The following is an 8,557-nucleotide window of genomic DNA, read 5'->3' as shown; positions in this document are numbered from 1 at the left end:
TTCTGGAACAGTTTGAACGCCTCTGGCCTAGTTAGTTGACTGGCACCAACACTGTGGCACAGGTACCATTTCCAGTGGACAGCGACAAAACCAGCGTTGTCTATGAAAGTTCCCTCAACCTGGTTTCAAAAATCGCTGAGTAAAAAAACTCTGCATCCATACAAAAGGGAGGATTTGTTTGTTTATGTCTACGTGTAAACGGCTCCTTAAGAAGAAAATATATGAAGTCTCGATAGACGATAGAAGCATTCCTGAGTTTAGGCTATGGCCGGCGCTAACTGAAAAATCCATCCTCATGGTTGGCTATCTTTCTGAAACCTAGATGAAGGTCAGGTACCGTCTTGACCATCCTATGGTTACTGTTTTCCAGCCACCAAAGCAACTTCCTTCCATCTGTAAACAACATTATAGGTGCGTCACTCCAGCTCAACTAAGAAAAGGTGGATCCTCTACTAGCTAACTTTGAACTAGTTATTGAACAGCTGGTATGCCGTTGTTATATTTTTACCATGTTGTCTCAACGCCTCCTTAGACTAGGGATGGGGTGCAATGGGGAACTGCGCTCTCTAAGGGCTTTTCTCATTGCTTTATGCCTGTGTTCTGTTCCCATTTTACAAATAAACCTTTATATACATTCAAATAATAAATTAAAGGTGCAACAAACTGCATCTGTATTTGTAGGTTCTAGCCGTGGCCCAGAGACTCTTGCTGCATGGTGCTGCGGATGTACAGCTGATCTGGGAAGCTTTGGCTAATTTTAGTGTCGAGGTAAAGCGGCAGCTGGCCAATCCCCTGCTTCATTTTTTAAAGACCCTGGGGTTTTTCCAAGGCTGTATTACATTTCCAACAACAATAAATCGTTAAGCTGTGTGCAGATACGACCGTGTCTGTGCAGCTTCACCTGCCACCGAAACGTTTCACACAACCTTCATGCAAACTCAGTAATACAATGGCTTGACCTTGCTGGTGAGAGGTTTTGCTGCGCCACAGTTGCGCCTTTGTATTTTAGAATTTATACATGAAAGGTTACGGCATGATATCGCAGAAGACAAATGAAAGTATGTGTCGCCCAAAATTGAGTCACTTTTATGAAGCAAAAGTATTTAACCTAACACAAATAAAAACATCATTTTTAAGTATTAAGGTAAAGGTAAGCATCCTTTTGTTCCCACTGATGTACTTTGATGTACTTTTGGTCGGACAACTCATCTAAAAGGTGTGGATGAAACACAGAATGGTTAAAGAAGTGCATTGTGGCTCTGAACCAAGTCCCATCCTCTCATGTTGGATCTTTCACCATTTAGTCAATAAATCTGATGAAAATCACTACCTCACAGATTTAAACTCTAAACAAGCTAAGTATGTTGTGTAACAACGGCTCTTTATTTTGAACGCGTGACTTATGAATAGAAACCAGACGAATGTGATATCAGTGAGATCACCACATTATGAGCACATCTGTTTAAAATGTTTAGTTTACTATGTGTGTCACCTCGGTGAAATGTAGGCCAGAGCTGGTTTGTGTTTAAAAGACCCCCCTCCACCTTCGCCCCCCATCTTGCGTCGCCATTTAAAACCTGCTGCCTGTCTGACACATGAGTGCTGGCTCCTCCTTTTAAGGCTCTGGAAGGTTTGGTATTTGGAGCGCCTTCAGGATGCAAGTTCGAAAGGGGAAAGTGTAATTATAGCAGCGTAATAAAACACCTAAGGCTGGTCCACAATGCTCTGCTTTAAGTGCATGAATCCATCCCGAAAAATCATTCACATCCACCAGAGATTTGTGGCGTCTTGGGGGGCAATAGGTGAGGAACTCACCAGGTGAGAAGCTGCTTCTGATGTTCAAAGTGCTTCTGGCAGGTTCCCCTGGACAGAACCAAGAGGAAACATGTCACATATTAAACCAGCACCTGCAGAGTTCCATGGACCAATGCAGGTTGCCACTAAAACTTACCATTAATAAAAAAAATTAAAAAAAAATCCACAAATATGACCGTCATGGAGACCGACGTTCCGGTTCACCTTTGCAAAGGGCAATGCGATATCAGTAGGGCAACAGTCTTGCACTAATGCAAATGCACTGTAGCTCTAAACAGAAAACCCCAACTGTCCTCGACAGGTTGTTCCAACTTCAACAGCCTGTCCCCCACCTGCCCTCCACCCAGTGCCCCGCGCAGAACCGCCGCATGATTAATAAAAAGGGTCAATTGTTGCATTTACCTGTGCGTCTGCTGCTTCGGGGGCGGCCGGCCGGCTGCTGCCTGCTTGTCCCAGCCCGGAGTGTCAAAACGGCAGGTTCATGTTGAGCCCAACTCGACCCCCCTTCTCTCCTACAAATGGAAGGATCAGGCGCCATGGCAGGCCAAAAATAAATTCAGAGCTGGGAGAGCTGCTCAGAGTTACGGCGTCGTTGTCATGGCAGCAAAGTGACAGGAAGCAGCGGCAAGCGAACTATTGGGGGTTTAGGTTTCAGCTTATGGCTTAATATACTTCACAGAAATCATTATTCATTCACGCCACAGGCATGCTGGTGAGCTATGTGTGTGGCTGAAGCTGCCCTGTGGCAGACTGCCCGAAGCCTGGCTGCCAATGTGCGCCATCACCAGTCACACACATTCACACTGGGCATGGAGGGTAAGGTGTCTTGCCTACACAATGGCAGGAATAGCCGAATTCAACTGCCACCAAGGAGTCTCAGCAGGAGGAGTCAGGCCCTTCACCTGGTGTTACAAACAGAGAGTGGGAAATGGCTCGCTCAAATGACCTGAGGTCTCAAACTGAACCACAAAGGGGCTTCAGTGGGTGCAGGCAACAGTCTTCAGACACCTGATAGGTGAAAAGGTGACTTGGTTGCAACAAAAACCTGCACTCACCTGCAGCCCTTTGAGACCCCGGGTCTAGACCATGGCTAGCCTTCATCAAGCAGCAGGTGAGGCATTAATGTTAAAGACCCAATGTGAGAATCATGATAGTGTACTGGAATACAGAGGTGTTATAGATGTTGCAGCATTTCCATGTGTAGTGTTATTATAGTGCCCCTCCTCTCTTCTGACCTGGCGTCAATGTGGTCACAGTGTAAACAGTGCATCTGATGGTGGCCCTTCTGTAGGGACTTAGCTTTCTCTTCAGATTCCGTGCAGTTAAGGGAGGCACCAATAGTTAGCATTGGGGATAACAATGCATGGATCTCAAGCCATTCTCTCTATTTCAGTTCCTGGTTTATTATTTCAGAGCTTAGAAGTTAGAAAACTTCGAATACAGTTGGGTTGTCAGTTTCAAAAACTGGGAAACTTGTTTTAGTTTTTGTTTCCATTGAGCCAATGTTGGAAGGTTTATTTTCATCCAATTGATTGTAAAAGCACCAAATAAACTTGGTCTCTAATAAATTAATCTCTATACCATATGTCCAGAAGATATTGCAGGCAAATATTCCAAGCATATTTTAATTCACGTTCCCATTGCTCTATGATATGGAGCCTTGTGGTGAATTTCAGAGCGTCCTCGTTTGCTCTTCTCATTCTACGAACGTGGACACGTGTGGCGATTGCATCCTCTCTTTCAGAAAATATATTTTAATTCCAGATTTTCCATCTCACTGTTCTGCTTCACATATTGACTGTGAAGTTGATGTACACTGTGTATCAATAAATATAATAGATGAGGGTTTTTAAATAGAGATTCAAGGGGTTTATTTAAATTCCTCAAACACGTGTAACAATTTCTGCATCCTCCCTTTTCATTTGCAGGAATAATGCCGTTTCTCAAGGAAAAAATAGTAGGACACCATTTTAAATGGCGAAGAAGAGTGTGATATATTTCTTTGATCATCCTCTACCTGCAGGCCGGTGACCCCTACAGTCTGACTCCCATACTCTCAGTGAAGGCCTGGTGGCATCTGACCCAAGCGAGAGAAGAAGAGCTTCTTCCTTTTCTTGTCACGTTGGCGCCCTCTGTAGGCAACTTCAGGCATTTTAGCTTAAATGTTTTATTTCCAAACATGACAATGATTTTCATGTCATTCACATGTAATTAAAATGCCTTGATCACCAATAATAATACCATAATTTTAATCCAATTTAGTTGATAATTTCAGCAATCATAAGGTAGAGCAAATGTGTGAGTTGTCGTCCTCTATTTTGGGATCAGTGCATGTACACACATGAACCAGAATACACCATACATATACAATTTCGCCAGCAGACTCTCTATCTCAGGCCTCTGCCTTTCTGAAACCACACTGACCGGCACACCTGTTCCAAACCTTCTTTCTCTCTCTCTCTCTCTCTATGTGCAGCTTGAAATAAAACAAACTGAGTCAGAGTCTCACTGACAACTCATATAGTTATCTTGAGTACCTTGTCTTAAAAATATATTTGAACTATGATAATGAAGCTCATGCGCACAGGTTCTTCCATCAAGGCTTTGTTTGGGTCATGTGAGACTTCGTGAGAAGGTTTTGGGAGACACACTGCCTTTACATAGAATATGCATATTACAGTGTCATTTCTGCTGGATTTTAAGGCCTTCAGTGGTGTTGTTTAAAATCTTTCTCTCTCACTTCTCGTGTTCCGATCCTTTATCCCAGACCTGGGATACTGGAAAATGATCGTCTACAAATGGAGAGGATAGCCTGAAACGCTGCTGTCAATCCTTACTATTCATTTGTATAAGTCAGTACTATTTAAATTTCAAATGTTCATTGTGAAAGCTTAAGAGGTTAGTTTTTTTATTCCTTTTCCTTTTTTGTCTAAATTTGAAGTGAATTACATAGTCATTTAATGTTTTTATCAATGACCTTGAGATTAATAAATAGATAATATTCACGTTTTTTTATTTAAAATGAGAAATATATTATACATATTAAAATAAAATGTACATAAAATGCAGAACATAAAATCAAACCCATTTTATAATGTCATGACACTTTTGACATCAACTGCAGCATTTTTTTATGTCATGTCATTTACATTTCTCCCCTCAATTACAGTATCTGTGCAAACAGCACGTTAATTTGTTAGTTCCATTACCCAATATAAATAAAGATACTTGCTCTCCAGACTTGACTGGCTTAAGAGTCAGTCTGTATTGTGATGCTGAGATGTTAATACACGTAGTTCAGACCGTCAAGACGAGGCTGCTATTTTGAACGTTTATTAAGACTTCAATCAACAATTCATTTTTTTTTCCTGTTTTTTTTTTTGCAGTTTTGATGTAGTGACTATGGCATTGACAAAGCCATCTTTTTGTGCTCCTGAAATAGACCTAACTTGACTTTGATCAATGCAATGGTCTCTATAACTCTTGCTAAATATAACTTGACAACAGACCCTCCACAGGCCCCAGATTCAGAATCAGTGACCAGCTGTGATCCCAGAAGCTCTGCAAATCTTCAAGTGGTGACCGCCTTCTGTCTTCCTTGTTTGTTTCTGCAACTGACACCTGCATACATATATTCCAGTAATAAAAGTGATTATGAAGTGAGAATGTGACAGAGTTAATCATACCTGTGTAATCTTCCATTTTTTTTAAGTTTTTTTCAGTAAATACCAAATGAAAATACAAGTTCTTCTTCTCAGCTTTCTGAAAAAGAAATGTTTATGGCTAAGAAATACTGTGTCTAAATCCTCACACTCAGGCCTTATAGTGCGTTGAGGATTTAAATCCTCCTTAAATCTCGACAGAAATCTGATTCAGCTGGGTTTGTGCTCTACAGCAATTCAGAGAACCTCAAGACAAAATCAAAAGTATAAACTTGATGACATATATATATATATATATATATATATATATATATATATATATATATATTATTTTTTTTTATTTTTTTTTTAAATGTTATCGAAAGTCAGTTATGTTGTTAACACCTTGTTATGTCTCACTCTGCGTTGGCCATGCCACAGCCAGCTTTGCCACTATGGCGGCCGGCACAGCTGCTGAGAGAACACTGGCAGTCCATTCATTGCGTGGACTGGGGTGACTCCTGAGTGATATTCTCGCTGCTCTTAGCCTTGGTTTAAATTTCTAGGTGTGGATGGAGCACACAATTGTGTCTCCTCACATCCTGCTTTTGCTGCTTACTATGTTTATTTAAAAATAAGACCACTGGCACTGGCACTGGCACAAAATAAAACAGGAAACAATCCTTAAAACTGGAACTACTGGAACGACCATACACATCCATGCAATGTGAAATGGCAATCTACTACAGTACTTGCTCCCATAGTAAGAGTAAAAAGAATTCTGAGTTAAAACGGGGCGCTTGGGATGACGTCACACTTGCCGCAGTCGACTTGTATCGTGTGTCGCTGCATCAGAACGTTAAACATATTTGCTATGTTAGAGATATAAACAGTTGGAAGGTGTTTCGCCTCCATAAGATTTCAAAAGGTCATGCGATGCAGACTGCAATAGTGCTACTGAAATTTTAAACATAAAATGTTAAATAATATGAATTACTAGGACATAAAGCCTCACTTTAAATTATCATAATGCCATTTGTAATGTGTACTAAGAAGCATGTGGAAAGGAAACCTAGAGTACTCAATCTACATGCTGTTGGTGTGTCAATCTAAATTTATGGAAAAACACAAGTACTGTCACCTGACCCACTGAAAAACAACACATAACACAAAGACACACGTTTCTTTGACAGTATAAGACCATCTTGTCGCAGGAGACTTAGCATTCCACAAGCTTTGGCAGTTCATAGTCTGCTGCACCATTACGAAGTAGTAATCCATCAACTCTCATTACAGCAGGTCTGAGGTTCGACTGGTTTTGGTTTGGGACCCACCATCCCCCTCCTGATGACAAGCTGTGACCCAATTAAATATATAAAAGAAAACAATCACCCAAAAAATAATTTGAATATCACATACTGTATGACTTACATTATAAAATATATATTAAAATAATAATAATAAATAATAATAAAAAGACTGATTATTTTTTTTGGCCAGGAAAATGCCTGGAACCCACAACTCAAACTAGACCCTGCAGTAGAGAATCACTCCATTAAGCCAAATCCACCCCGTAAATCAGATGGTTAAAGTTTAAAAAGAGACTCTTCCTGTTCTGGTGAGAGTGCTGCAGTGATCAATCCAGTGGCGGCAGTGGAAGACAGGAGGGGAATGAAAAACTGTAACCCAGGTTAGAGAGTACCCCAACCCCACCCACCTCTTGGGTCTTAAATATCTCTCTGATGAAAGACTGTGACTTGTTTTGCATTTGGTAGTGTTGTCTTGAGTTTTCATAACAGACATGAATGGAGTGACTTTGTGGTTGTTGTTGCTGTTTTCCTCTCTTTCTTTGCCATGATCTCAACTGAACATTTTGATGGACTTCAAGTGAAGACGGTTTCTCTGGCTCTGGGTTTAAAAATGGGAAGGCTTCTCAGTTACAAAGGGTTATGTAATCTGAACCCAGGATGGAATTAGACTCGGGGGGGAAATATCCTGAAAATGCAATGGAGATGAGTCAGCGAAAAAAGTGAGGGGATGAAAGACAGAATGGGTTTGTGCCCTGGTTTCATAAAGTGTTTACGCGTCCCAGAGTTTGGGACAGCACCTGCCTTGCCTCCTTGATGTCCAGTTCTCATCTCATACGCAAAAGAAATTTGCTTGCCTAATGCAGCTGCCCCAGAATAGCAACCCAAGGCGTCTTGGCTGCCCCCGTCTCCAAACTTGAGCCTCTCGCACCCGACGCTTCCATCTCCTTATTGAGTGGCAGCCAGTGGGAGGCGGGGAGGGGGAGGCGAGGACGCGGTCCCTGTGACGCTGCGGCCTCGCCTCTGATTCAGGGCCTTGTCCAATGGGCAGGCCCAGCGGATCGGATGTCACTATAACAGAAGGACATAATCAGCGCGGTAAGTTGGCAGAACCTTAGAGCCAGTCTCGGCCAGCAGGGAGCTCACTTCTTTCAGCTTTTCTGAGGTAAGGATGGAGGTTAGCGGTGGGGTGAGAATGAGAGTGCGGGTGGAGGTGAAAATCAAGTGTAAACGCTCCTGAAAATCACCAAGCGTGACAACAGCTGAGTCCAAATGGCTTGGAAATCCCAGCAGTCATTGTGGAGGGCAGGAGGTGAGAGGGCAGCATTCGAATACCTGCAGAGCCCGACAGAGTTTAGAGGTGCTGGGGTGTGGTTGTGTCGGTGTTGATTTCTGATATGAGTCACCTGAGTGCGTGAAATAACCCTGGATTGTTGTGAGAACAAATCCAATTTTCTTTCAGATAAGTTTTTCGTTGAGGTCGCGCTTTTCATTGTTGTTGTTTGCTTTGGTGTCAGTCCAGTGACCCTGGCATTGACTCCATTCCTGAGGGATTTACAGATGGCTTAAACCCTTTGTGGAAGCTTTCCGCGACAGGAGATGGTATTAATTAGCCATGTCATAACCTGAGAACAGTGGGGAGACATCCTGTTGTCATTGCCAGTGAAGGTCAGCAAACATTTCTCAGCTCATTCAGCTGCCTTTGTTTGACTCCACACTTAAAGATCCTGAAACTGGGCCACAAGATTCACAGCACAAATGAATTCTCAGTTCAAGTAGATGAAGTTAAGGAAT

Source organism: Synchiropus splendidus, chromosome 14 (assembly GCF_027744825.2).
Source record: "Synchiropus splendidus isolate RoL2022-P1 chromosome 14, RoL_Sspl_1.0, whole genome shotgun sequence".
Lineage (NCBI taxonomy): Eukaryota > Metazoa > Chordata > Actinopteri > Syngnathiformes > Callionymidae > Synchiropus > Synchiropus splendidus.
This window is presented reverse-complemented; position numbering follows the sequence as displayed.